Below are 13,565 nucleotides of genomic sequence, written 5' to 3' on the forward strand. Positions count from 1 at the left end.
CAAACTTCTTATGAAAAAATCCTAAGAGCATCAATGAGGATCAATGAGCGAAGATCGTGGACTTTATGGAAGAAGGTCTTCATTGAGCTGTGTCTTGTTCTGTTTGTTAGAGAATAATACCAATAAATATTCTTCCCTATTGTTTTCAACTGAGGAAACACATTGTGCTCGATATAAAGGTCTGCTAAAAATATCACAGCTTTCTGGTGATTTGGGACTTTTGAACAATTTTGAAAGTTAAAATTGCAGTGTACACTGAATATAACAGGAGTTTGATTTTTTTTTTGCCTTCTTATGTTCCTATTGATTTTAGTGTCAGGTTATAAGATCACTTCACTAAAAAAAGTGGAACGAATGAGTCCATTGAGTTGCACATGTTCCTTATACTTGACAAGGACTCTGTAGCTTCTACCAATATGGTTTTCAGCTTTCCCTCCATGGGGACTGGTGAATTTTATAATGTTTCTTGAAAGTGTCTTCATGTCATCTCAATTCCAAACAGGAGAATATGTTCCTTGATTTATTGGATTTGGACATGATCCTAACATGAACAGAGGAATGCAGCTAGAATTCCAGTGGGTTCACAACATAAAACTAGACTCCATTTCCAGTTCAAGTTCACCTGTCATTCAACCATACACAAATTTTGCCATACCAGCAAAAATGCTGGAGGTTAACCTCACAATAGACTGGCGTCCTATCTGGGGGGGGGGGGGGGGAGGAGTCTCGTACTCTCAGTCGCTTCACGCCATGGAAACCGGCATAAGCACCGGCCTGATGAGCCTATAAAGCTCGGAACAGACTTTAACCTCAATTTTAACATACACAAATACAGTCAAACAAAACGTTACTCCGGGGGCCAAGGTGCAAAACACAGCACTAACAGTCACACACAGAACAAGGTACATATAACACATATACAGTAAGATAGGAAGCACATACAAGATATCAGTAAAATACAGTCCAAAGTAGTCCAAGATTCCAAGTCCATAAATGTTGCAGAAATCTGCAGTAGAACACAGTACAGCTCGTCTTCTGCTGAGTGAACACTTGGGGGCAGCACTGAGTCCAGCTTGGATGCCTTGCCACATGGCCTCCTGCGGAGCACTCGAGTCCGAAAGCTCTCCCCTGGGCAGCTGTAACACTGACAACACCACAGCCTGAGGCCTAGTCCTTGCTATGACCAATACCACACAGCTCCCCCACGGTCTGGTAATAAATTAGTGAATCGGACTTGCAGTATTCCACATTAACAATGCCCAAAAAGATCTTTTGATTACAGAAAAGGCGACTAAGGCGATAATTCGCTGTTAGAATGCACACTGCCTTCACACACCTAGTTCTTCTCTGACACAGGCAGCATGATCCACATCATGCCCAGTTCCTTCAGTTTCTCTGCCAACGAGCATCGCTGATGGGACAGACCTGCAGTACTTTAAGCTCTTAATGTCCAGCACTGTCTTGCGATGATATAAAATACATTTAAAAAAGACGACAGCATCTTTGGTTGACCCTGTAGAAGCTGAAGTGACTGAATGCACCGCCATCTTACTTATGCTTTTTCCCACTTTACATCATCCAATCCTACCTACACTTCCTCACATCTGGCTTCTTTTAAATAACATTGTCCTATATTTAGTAGATTTTAATTGGAAAAAAAAGCTTTACTTGCTATTTTAGCAAATTTGAGTTAGTGATTGTCAGGGTGAGAGGTGGTGATGGTCAGCACAGACTTAGTGGGCTGAAGGGCCTGTTTCAATGTTGTCTCCCCCTTTGACTATTACACTAACCAACAAAAGAATTGTAATGGATGTGGTAAATGTTTGTGTAGTATTAAATTCAAGGTTGTTTTATTCTCCAAGTTTGCTAATCTGACAGATTTCTTATTTAGAGTACAAGGGTCCAGGAATTCCCTAGCTTTTTAACATTCAGATAAGATATGGTTAAAAAAAAGTCTTGCATTATTTGTATTCATTAACTAAATGAAGCTGGCTAGGCCCCATTTCTTGACTCTCCCAACAGCCTTTGGAAAAGTTCCAGTGCGCTGCCTGTCTGTGTGATGAAGGTAGTCACATTTAGCTGCTGGGGATTGAGTTCCACAGCTTAGACAAAACACTTCATGATTTTAGGCTACCCCAAACCAGTTTCAGAGCTATTAACATGGCTTTGAAACACAGCTATTGTTGTAATGCAGCAAATGTAGCAATGAGGAAAGTAAAGAGAATTCTGAACCATTGGTTCAAATCTCCCCACTCCCCCTTCTTTCTTTTTCCATTCCCAATTCTGGTTCTTCTCTCACCCAATCTCCTCTTCTCATTTGTCCATCACCTTCCTCTGGTGCCTCTCCTCCTTCCTTTTCCCCATGGTCCACTGTCCTCCCTTATTAGATTCCTTCTTCTTCAGCCCCTTACCTCTTCTACCCATCACCTCCCAGCTTCCAACTTCAACCCAATCTCCCACCCCCACCCCCCCCCGCCTTCCCCCTCACCTGGCTTCACCCATCACCTACCAGCTTGTACTCCTTTCCCTCTCCCACCTTCTTATTTGGCTTCTGCGCACCCCAGCCCGCTTCTCCAGGTCTGATGAAGGGTCGCAGCCCAAAAACATTGACTGCTTATACCCCTCCACAGATGCTGCCTGAGTTGTTGAGTTCCTTCAACACTGAGTGTTGCTCGAGTATAAATCTCACCCCAGCAGATGGGGAATTTAAAGTAATTAAATAAAGGTGGAAGCAAAATTAATCTCAGCAATGGAAACACAGAAAGTAAGTGAATTGCTGGTTCATTGATGCTCTTCTGCGTAGGAGATCTATGAACCTTACCTTGTGTATATGTGACTCCAATCCTACCAAAATAGTGGATTCTGACCATACCTTCACTTCTGAGGATTTAGAGGAGGGAGCAGGCATTGTCAGAGACATCCATGTCTGATAGATGAATTTTTAAAAAGGCAAATTATGCAAAGAAAGTTCCCTGAAAAAGTGTTGTGATAATGAACAGATGGTCTGATTTGGTGATAGATTTTGGGACTAATATTGGCCAACACACTGGGCATTTTTCCACAGCTCTTTAAAGTGTGGCTGCGGTTTCTTTTACAATCATCTAAGGGAGGAGCTGAGGCCTCACTTCTAATGTCTTTTCCAAAAGTTGCAACCTCTGCTATTCAGATTTAGAATTGTTTATCACATGTACATGAAAAAATACAGTGAAATTGTGTCATTTGTGTCATCAGCCAACACACCCGAGGATGTACTGGGACTAGTCTGCAAGTGTCATAGCACGCACACCATGCTTGGCAAAACAACACAGAATGCAACAAAATAGAGCCTACCAAGCGATGAAGCTGCAACAGAAAAGCAAGCCTCGTTCCTCCCAATGCACCCCCCCCCCACCCTCACTCATACGCAGTCCTCTAGCCACAGGGCAGGCCATCTTCTTCAGCCTCCTGTAGACTCATGGATTCACAGGCACCGGGCCCTGACTTCCCACAGCAGACTCAGAGATTGGCAGATCCAGGCTTCAGTCATCGAGCCTTCAGGCTTTGATCTGGACCTCCCATCGACCCTTCGGGCCTCAATCTTGGTATTGACCCAAGGCTCACAGATGGCCATGAAGTAGGACCCTGGATGAGGGCCCCGTCACCAAGCCCCGAACGCTGGACTCGCCGATGATAGGATCCTGAAAACTAGGCCTCGAACTCTGGTCTCTCGCTATCGTGTTAGAATAGCAGTCTAGATTTTGGCTCTTTAGTTTCTGGACTGTGGCTTAAATCGACGACCTTCTGACTGAAAGGTAGAATGCCGTCCATTAAGTCGTGCTTGACCCAGATGTGTTGATCTAGAGAGGTGAAAACTTCCACAGTTTTGAGAAAAGAAAGGAATGTGGATACGGAAAAGAGGAAGAGTCAGCAGGGAATATTTCCCATTTCACGCGTAGTTTGCTTCAAATACACAAATGACCAGCTGGGATTAACTTGCAGTTTGATTTAAGACACACATGTCCCAGTCAAACACTTTGCATCAGTTTAGACGGACATTGTTACAGATGTGGCCTTTTCCTGTCAAGTGCCCTGGGGTTTAGTATGTTCTCTTTCCTGGTGTATGATTGGTCAAATGATTCACAATCTGCTTTTAGGTTGCAGCTCGAGGTCTAGGAAGACTCAGCTGGCTGATCCACTGTCCTGCATCTATCAGTAAAGATCATTCCTGGAAACCATCTGAACTGCAAGGCACATAACTCCATCTATGTGTTGACATTTTATCCAGAATTAACTTGCATCGTTGAGGTTAGAAGAGCATTATAACTGGCTCTGGGGAGATCAGGTGCAACCAGTTAATTACAAAAGGATGCCTGTCCCAAAGACCAGCAAGTTTACCTTCATTGTTCTGACCTCTTTTCCCCTTCCTTTCCAGTCCCGATGAAGGGCCTCAGCCTGAAACATCGACTCCATTTTCTCCCGTCGACGCTGCCGAGTTCCTCCAGCATTTTGTGTGTGTTACTCTAGAGCTCCAGCATCTCCCGTGTTTATCCACATTGTCACCCTGCACAGATGAAAGCTTTGTCGTGGAAGGCCAAAGTTTGAAAGCAGATGGTCAGGTTCCAAAGTCCTGGCCTGGAATTTGTGAAACTCAGTGTTCTTAGCCATTACTGTACAAATTTTAAAATCATATTCTTCCAAACACACAGTAGTGCCATAAAATTCATAGAAGCGTACACCCTTTTTGTCCGCCATGCTGACCGCGAAGACTCGTACGGCCAGATTTGGGAACAGCTTCTTTCCAACTGTGATGAGACTGCTGAACGGATCCTGACCGGGATCTGAGCCGTACCCTCCAACTATCCGGACCTGCCTCTCGGTTTTTTTGCGCTACTTTACATTCCATTTTCTATTTATGATTTATAATTTAAATTTTTAACATTTACTATCGATTTGTACTCCAGGGAGCAGGAAGCGCAGAATCAAATATCGCTGTGATGATTGTACGTTCTAGTATCAATTGTTTGGCGACAATAAAGTATAAAGTGATCCCTGCCTATGCTAATCCCACCTGTCCACATCAGGCTCATATCCCATGGTACCTTTTCTATCCAAGTACCTGTCCAAACGCGTTTTAGCCACTGTAATTGTACCCACTTCCACACCTCCAGCAGCTCAAATAGATTTTGCACTATACTTAATGTAACTTTATTTTATGTCTTTCACTGCTGCACAAAACGGATTTCATGACATACGTCAGTGACATTAAACACGATTCTGATATTCATCATTCTCTTTGAAAACCTTACTCTTCCACAATTGAAGCTTTCATAGAACTACAAGCAACAAATATTCTGCTGGAGGCATTCAGGTAGTCAAGCAGCATCTGTGGGGAAGCGGGGATCATTGACACTGATCATTGATCATTGATCATTGGTCAAGTGCACATCTGGACAGATCACAAACAAGAGAACATCTGCAGAGGCTGGAAATCCAAGCTGCAGATACAAAATGCTGGAGGAACTCAACTCAGCAGGCCAGGCAGCATCTATGGAAAAAGTACAGTCGATGTTTCAGGCCGAGACCCTTCATCCGGACTGGAGAAAAAAAGAAAGATGAGGTCAGAGTAAGAAGGTAGGGGGAGGGGAGGAAGAAATACAAGGTGATAGGTTGAACCAGGCCAGGGGAGGGGTGGGGGAAGAGGTTGAAGGAGTGAAGAGCTGGGAAGTCAATTGGTGAAAAATGTAAAGGGCTGGAGAAGGGGGAATCTGATAGGAGAGGACAGCGGGCCATGGAAGAAAGGGAAGGGGGAGGAGCACCAGAGGGAGGTGATGGGGAGGTAAGCAGATAAGCAGAGAGAGAGAGAGAGGGATATGGGAATGGGGAACGGTGAAAAACTGGGGTGGGGGGGGTGGAGGTTAGCCCATTACTGGAAGTTCAAAAGAAAAACAACGAAGTTCACACCATCAGGTTGGTGGCTACTCAGACAGAATACAAGGTATTGCTGCTCTGACCTGAGAGTGGCCTCATCGCGCTTGGGAATGGGAAGTAGAATTAAAATTGGTGGCCTCTGCTGAGAGATCCTGCTTTTTCTGGCAGATAGAACATACACAAGTGCTCGGCAAGGCAGTCTCTCAAACTACGTTGGGTCTCACCGATATACAGGAGGCCACACCTGAAGCTCTGGATACAGTAGATGACCCCAACATACTCACAGGTGAAGTGTTGCCTCACCTGGAAGGATTCTATGGGGCCCTGAGCGGTAGTGAGTAAGGAGGTTTAGGGGCAGGTGTAGCGCTTGTTCTGCTTGCAAGGATAAGCGTCAGGAAGCAGATCAGTGGGTTGGAGGAGGGATGAGTGGACAAGGGAATTGCCTAGGGAGCGATCTGTGAAAAGCAGAAAGTGGGGCAGCGGGGGGAGGGGATTGAAAGACATGTTATGTGGTGGGAACCCATTGGAGATAGTGGAAGTTAAGGAGAATTACGTGCTGGGTGCAGAGGCTAGTGGGTGGTAGGTGAGGACACACTCAGGCTGGAGGAGCAACACCTTACATTCCATCTGAGTAGCCTCCAATCTGATGGCATGAACATCAATTTTGCGAACTTCCTGTAATGGCCCCTCCCCTCCTTCAGCATTTCCCATTCTCCTCTCTCACCTCATCTCCTTACCTGCCCATCAGCTCCCTATGGTGCTCCTCCCCCTTCCCTTTCTTCCATGGCCTGCTGTCCTCTCCGATCAAGTTCCCCCTTCTCCAGTCCTTTATCTTTTTCACCAATCAACTTCCCAGCTCTTTACTTCACTGCTCCTCCCCTCCTGATTTCACCTATCACTTTCACAAACAAGAGAAAATCTGGAGATGAAACACACAAAATGCCAGAGGAACTCAGCAGGCTATCAGCATTTATGGAAAAATAGTACAGTTGATGTTTCAGGCCGAGACCCTTCAGCAGGACTGCCTGTTTGTGTTATTTCCTCCCCTCTCCCACCTTCTTACTCTGACCTCATCTTTTCTCCCCTCCTGTCCTGATGAAGCGTCTCGGCTGGAAACATTGACTGTTTACTTTTCTCCCCCGTAGATGCTGCCTGGCCTGCCGAGTTCCTCCAGCATTTTGTGTGTGTGTGTCATCGGCACTGAGGCAGGGTTTTGATCTGAAACATCAGCAGTCTGCTCCCCTCCACTGACCGACCTGTTGGGTGTTCTCCAGGTGAGCTTGGATGCAGATCCCGTCATCTGCTGTCTCATGTTTTCATAGAACCACAAAGGCCAGCAGCACGATTTGTCTTCCTGCTCTGTCTGTGCCTTTATTTTTTGTATCTTGTGAGCCTAAAGACCCCTTGTACACCAATACTGCCTCGTGTTCTATTCTATCTACCAAAGAGAATGTCCACACGTTTTCCCCACAATCTGATACCATATTGTGCACCTGCCTAATCTGGCCATATCCATCTACAGATCACTGCATCCTCCCCGATGGCTTGATCTCAGATATAATGCTTGGATATTTATTTATTGAGATACAGCGTAGAATAGGCCCTTTCAGAGTACGTTGTTGGGCTGTGGGAGGTAAACTGGAGCACCCGAGTAAACCCATGTGGTCATGGGGAGAACGTACAAACTCCTTCCGGACAGTGGCCGGAATTGAACCCTGGTCACCGGTACTGTAAAGTGTTGTGCTAACCATTACACTACTATGCCACCCCATATTACAATCTATCCTTTAAAACCATTAGTGAAATAAATGACAAACAGCTAATGGCCCCATGAGACACTCCACTAATTAGTGTCTGCACAAATATTTTGTGCACCTTTAATTAATAAAGTGTTGAGCAAAAACAAAATTAATAATTTTCAAAAGTATTAATTAATAATTTTTTGAAACTAAGATATATTACATCTTTAAACTTGCCCTTTCCCATGATGGTTCTTACAAACCTCTCAAATTTATCAAACAAGATTTTCTTTCCAAGGATATTGTTGAATTCTACCTAATCAAACAATTATTTTCTATTTGCCCATTTGAAATATCCTTAACTGTGACTCTGAGTTTTACTGATAATAGATTTCAGACTAATTAGTTCTTGAATTGTTATTTTATTAAATATGAAAGACTAGCTTTATTGTCACACGCACATTGAAACAGGTAGTAAAATTGTAAGTCAACAACTACAGTCTGAGGCAGTGCTGGGGGCAGCCTGCAAGTGTTGCCATGTTTCCAATGCCAACATTGAATGTCCATAACTTGCTCACCCTCACCTGCAAGCCTTTGGAATGGGGGAGGAAACCCGAGCGCCCAGAGGAAACCCATGCGGTAACAGGAAGAAGATACAAACTCCTTACAGATGGGGTGGGAACTGAACCCTTGTTCTTACAGCTGTCGCTACGAAGTTTTATGTTAACCACTACACTACCAAACCGCCCACCTCCTTTCCAAAATAGCTTTATATAATTTGCTCCTTCTCATCTACTGTATTGGAACAGTTCAAGCAGCAAGGAAACTTTGGGAGGTCATAAGTAATGTATCCTCAGTCCTTGCAGTCAGCTCTGTAGGATCCTGGGATAGGAATTTTCAGGCCTATGGGATTTATCTAACTTTAGTCCCCTTAATCCCCCTGTATCTTTATGATATGAATTACTTCATTCTATACCATCGTTCCTTTTCTGCTTCTTATTAATGCTCCTGCAGTGAAACAAATATTTGCTTAATAATTCACAGAATCCGTAATTCCCCCACTATACTTTTTCCTGTCACTGAACACATTTATGCTTATCACTCCTTCCGTCTTACATTGTTGTACATTTTTGGTCTTATAGACGATATTTTCCCTTCCATGTCGGTTTTTAAGTCAATCATCGCTTTTTCCTCGAAATCTCTTAATCCTCACGGTAACTAGTCTTCCTGGCAACATAACATGCAGCTGCTTTTAATTTAATACAATCTTTAGCCTCCTTAGCTCGTGAAAGATAGCTAAAAATGTTGGTATCTGTTTACTGGATGATGGAAGCAGGCAAGCAGAATGATCTCGGTGTCCTACATTCCAGAGCACATGGATTTCACACAGTTTCTGCTGAGACACATTAGTTTTAGTTGTGAAACAATGATAGCTTCAAGGTCATTCCTCTGCAGAAGGGCAGAGATAGAGCTGACATTTTAAAAAAGCATAGACAATTCCAGGCAGGATCAGAGGTCATTCCAAAACGCTCACCATTCTCAGTAATTTATCTAAAATAGGGGCAAATTGTTTACAGACTACAACTTATGTGAGTGTACAAGAATTGACTTTGAGAATATATACTCAGTTGTCAATTTTTTTATTTGGTACACCTACTCGTTAATGCATATATCTAAATCAGTGAATCACATGGCAGCAACTTAATGCATTAAAGCATGCAAACATGGTCAAGGGGGTCAGTTGTTCAGACCAAACATCAGAATGCGGAAGAAATGCGGTATAAGTGACTTTGACTGTGGAATGATTGTGGGTGCCAGATGGAGCGGCTTGAGTATCTCAGAAACTGCTGATCTCCTGGGATTTTCAAGCACGCAATTTTTTTCAGGGTTTTCAGAGAATGGTGTGAGAAACAGGAAAAATACCCAGTGAGTGGAGTTCCATGGGAGAAAATGCCTTGTTAGTGAGAAAGGTCTGAGAAGAATGGACAGATGGGTTCAAGTTGACAGAAGGCGACAGTAACTCAAATAACCCTGCATTAGAGCAGTGGGTAGTGGGTAGTGGCTCCATATGTCACTACTACAGGGCGTGACGACCCTCCCTCACACGAGTCCCGGGCTCAGCTGGCTCCGGAGGACAGTACCCGGTATGGGCCCCTATCCAGGGTTACGGATCCCACTGCCTTGTGGGTATCTTCGGGAGAAGAGAAGGCTAAGGAGTAAACCCTACACAAATCCGGAGTGGAGCCCCTAAGGCGGTTGGATGACGTATCACGTCACGTCCCGGCAGCTCCTGCAGCCAAGCTGATGCCAAATGTACTGCTTCGCATTCCTTTGGGCCACATTCGCGAGGCTGAGAGGGAGATCTTGATGTCTGGGTGGCCCAGGATCTCCATACTGATCGCCCAGGTCTGTGCCCTGGAGAGGTCACTCCGGTGCTGCTGCAAAGCAGCAAAACCAACATGGGAGGCAGCAGTTACGAGATACAAGTCCAACCTGATTGGCATAAGTTACGGGCACTACGGGTTGCCTCCAACGGTGGGAGAAGTCATTGCGTCTCACTGATCAGCTACCGCTCGTCTCAATCCGGGCAGCCCCTGGACAATTGGGTGCTGATTTGTCACTGTCTGCCTGCTTCAATGGGTGCTTGGAGCTTAGATTTGCCAAGCATTGGCTTATTTGGCCACAGCCAACGCTGTTCCACACCCAATTGAGTCCTAAACTGGGTGCATCCATTGTCTACTTAAAAAGACGAAGCCATTATCTTATCTATCTAAAGCAGTGGTGTGCCTCTGAACATACAACACGTCAAACTTTGAAGTGGATGAGTTACTGCAGTGGAAGACCATGAACAAATGCTCAGTGGCCACTTTAATAGGTACAGGAGATACCTAATCAAGTGGCCAGAGTGTGTAGCCCAATCATCTCATAAAAATCACGAGATCTTTTCAAAACAATTATATCTTGGGACATACAGATTCCATTTTAGCATGGAGCCATGGAAAAAGCCCCTCAGCCCATCTAGTCCATGCTAAACCATTTAAAACAGTCAGTTCCATTGACCTACATTGGGACCTCAGCTGTCCATACCTGTATTATCCATGCACCCATAGTGCTTAGACTCCCCTGTCTTGCATTGACTTACTGTGGATGACAGGAAAGCTCGCATACTACTACGGCTACTGCTAATGACAATAAAATTGCAATTACATACCAAGGTCAGCCACTCCACAGGTAGAACAATTTCTTTTCTAGTTTTCATTTTGCAAGCAGCAGTTGTAGCCTATACGTAAACCTGCTGGCCCATCTTCCCACCCATTTCACTCTACAGGCCCTGGCCATAGCTGCAGACCCAGCCCACATTCTGGACATTAATTCATAGAGTTACAGAGTACTACTGCATGGAAACAGGCTTTTCAGCTCACACAGTCCATGCGACCTGATCTTCTTCTGTAGAGATCAGTGCACTAACAATATTTAAAAGGCATTTGGTCAGGTTCCCAGATAGAAAAGGCCTGGAGGTATATGGGCCAAACACAGTTAAATGCAAAATGCTCAATTAGCCATCTTGGATTGCATGGATAAATTGGGCCTATTTCTGTTCTGTATGCCTCCATGACTCCAGGACAACAACTTCACTTTCCTGAAGAACATCAATAAACAATTTAAAAAATTTTTAAAACAACATTCCATTCTCTCCATAACTACCAGCACAGTTACCTGATTTTTAAAATATTCTAGACTCACTTAATTATCTTAGTTTAAAGATCCAGCTTCGGTGGTGGGATTCAAAAATCACTTTTCTACGTTAGTGGTCCAGGCCTCTGGATACTAGTTTAGTATTTTAAGTACTAAACTACTTTAACTGTAAGGAGAAGTAAAGACTGTTGATGAAGAGGTTGAGCATTGCTGGTTTTTAGGAACACCAACCATAGTGTTCTAGGCTGAGGTTGCTGTCGAACCATCATGCCTCACTGGATCTCTGTCAAGTTTCTCTTTTGGTTCCCATTAACTTCAGGTTCACCACACTGCTTGCCAGCTACTCTTACTATGTCTCTAGCATTTACAGTTTTGCATTTACTCATCAGTGGCTTACATTCTAGAAGAAAAAGCCCCAGCATTTGCTCATAACTCAAGAAATATCCTCCTGAACAATCAAATCCTATAGCGATGGTAGAAGGATTGGAACTCCCATCTGGCATTTGGCAACACATCTCAGAAGCTCGTACTATACATGAGATATTTAATAGCTGAGCTTTGGCACTCAATCACTGAAACTCAATTCAGCAGGACTGAATTTCAGAAGAGGTGTTAAGCATATGGCTGCGTGTCCCTTACATGTTGAAGTAATACAACTAAGGATGAATTTTTACTTTATTATTTTCAAAATCCACTTTGATAAGATTAATTGAGCTGAAAATGCTTTGGGATCTATAAGGAGTGATATTTTGGCACACAATTGCTGAAGATGGAATGATTCCCACAACACAGTGAAATTAACAGTATCATTGTACTGTGTATACGCTGCTCTCCGTGACACTGGAATAAAACACACCATATCAATAGATTGCCTTAAAAGAGTTTCCATCCACATCTTTAGACATTGCCGATTGTGGTCCAAACTATGAAGATCTATGTCGGGAGTTAACATAAAGAGATTTTAGAAGTAAAACTGAAATAGAGAAAATTAATCTTCGATTTGATACAGGGCTAAGCCTCACAGGAATTTAAATGTGGCTCAGCCTTAGCTTGCAAGAAATCACAATTTGCAGCTTTTGAGAAACAGAGAGACAGCAACACTAAAATAAAATTACATACAGAATGGGATGTAGATGCTCATTTTGACAGCACATATAGTACCATACACATTCTGTTATTTTACATGTTGGTCTATAACTGAAATTTACAGAAAGATATCTCTTGGAAATAGGCAATAAAAGGTAAAAGAAAGGCAAACGCTACAGCTCTTTGTATTTTATTAATTAGCCCCCTTCAGCTTTGAAGCATGATTTAACAAATTATTCCTAAGTAATTCAAAAGCCAAAATTAAGTTAAAAAAGGCATACCTTCTTCCTATCCTTTGATGTTTTAGCTCTGATTCTGTTTCTGCTCAGAGTCCTGATATTTCTTCTCTGCAGGTAGACACACCTGGCACACTCATACTGGTGCACCTACAAATAGGATCCTGAAGACAATCCCATTAATTGGCAAACCATCCTACCTATTCATGAGGATAAAGACTCAATTGTTGGAAAATAACTGAGATGAGTTTCAACCTTTTAAAAGACATTGTTTACTTTAAAGAATCTATGTTTGTTAGTTTGCTGAGTCCTGATCTTCCCACAGAGATTTGAGAAAATTAGCAAGATGTAAATCCAATAATCACTCCTTAACAATTGTTCTGAAGTTTGGACATTTTATATAGACTGGTTTCAGTTTCCAGTGTAAAGAACTAGCTAACTCAATCTTCCACAGCTCTGAAATTTGGGAGTAAATTTGTCACTGCCAATGCTATAATTTGTAATTCATTTGCATATCACCATGGAATTGCTAAGTAACATAAAGAGGCCTAATTTGAATATGAATAAGGCTGCGTTAACCTTTTGAGTGCTCAGTGTGACTCGAAGATTTCAGAAGTGGGAAATTTTTGCGTAACTGCAATCTGTTTAAAATAAAGGCCTTCATTGTACTCTGTCAATTTCAGAAAGTTGATTGGAAGTAACACACGTTACAAAATAAGCTCACAAATACGGAGACTTGTTTCAATTCAAAGGGTAGTAATTACAGCTTGCGGAAATGTGTTATTAAGTCTTCACTGATGGAAGTGTAACCAAGAGAATGAGCAGAAAGCCATAGCAACAACAATACTATATTCTTGCTTTCTTTTAATTTACACTGTATGACAATGACTGTAGGACTGAA

General features: G+C 43.1%; 1 protein-coding gene across 1 annotated transcript in view; it reads right to left on the reverse strand.

Annotated features, from left to right (window-relative positions):
• LOC134337563 (uncharacterized) overlaps positions 1–13,108 on the reverse strand; it is a 136,114-nt gene extending 123,006 nt beyond the window's left edge. Inside the window, exon 1 of the mRNA XM_063032691.1 lies at positions 12,710–13,108. The gene's annotated coding sequence lies outside the window, so the exon portion shown is untranslated. The remainder of the gene's footprint in view (positions 1–12,709) is intronic.
• Between the last annotated feature and the right edge of the window lie 457 nt (positions 13,109–13,565).

The sequence above is a fragment of the Mobula hypostoma genome, chromosome 24, assembly GCF_963921235.1.
Source record: "Mobula hypostoma chromosome 24, sMobHyp1.1, whole genome shotgun sequence".
In the NCBI taxonomy this organism is placed as follows: domain Eukaryota; kingdom Metazoa; phylum Chordata; class Chondrichthyes; order Myliobatiformes; family Myliobatidae; genus Mobula; species Mobula hypostoma.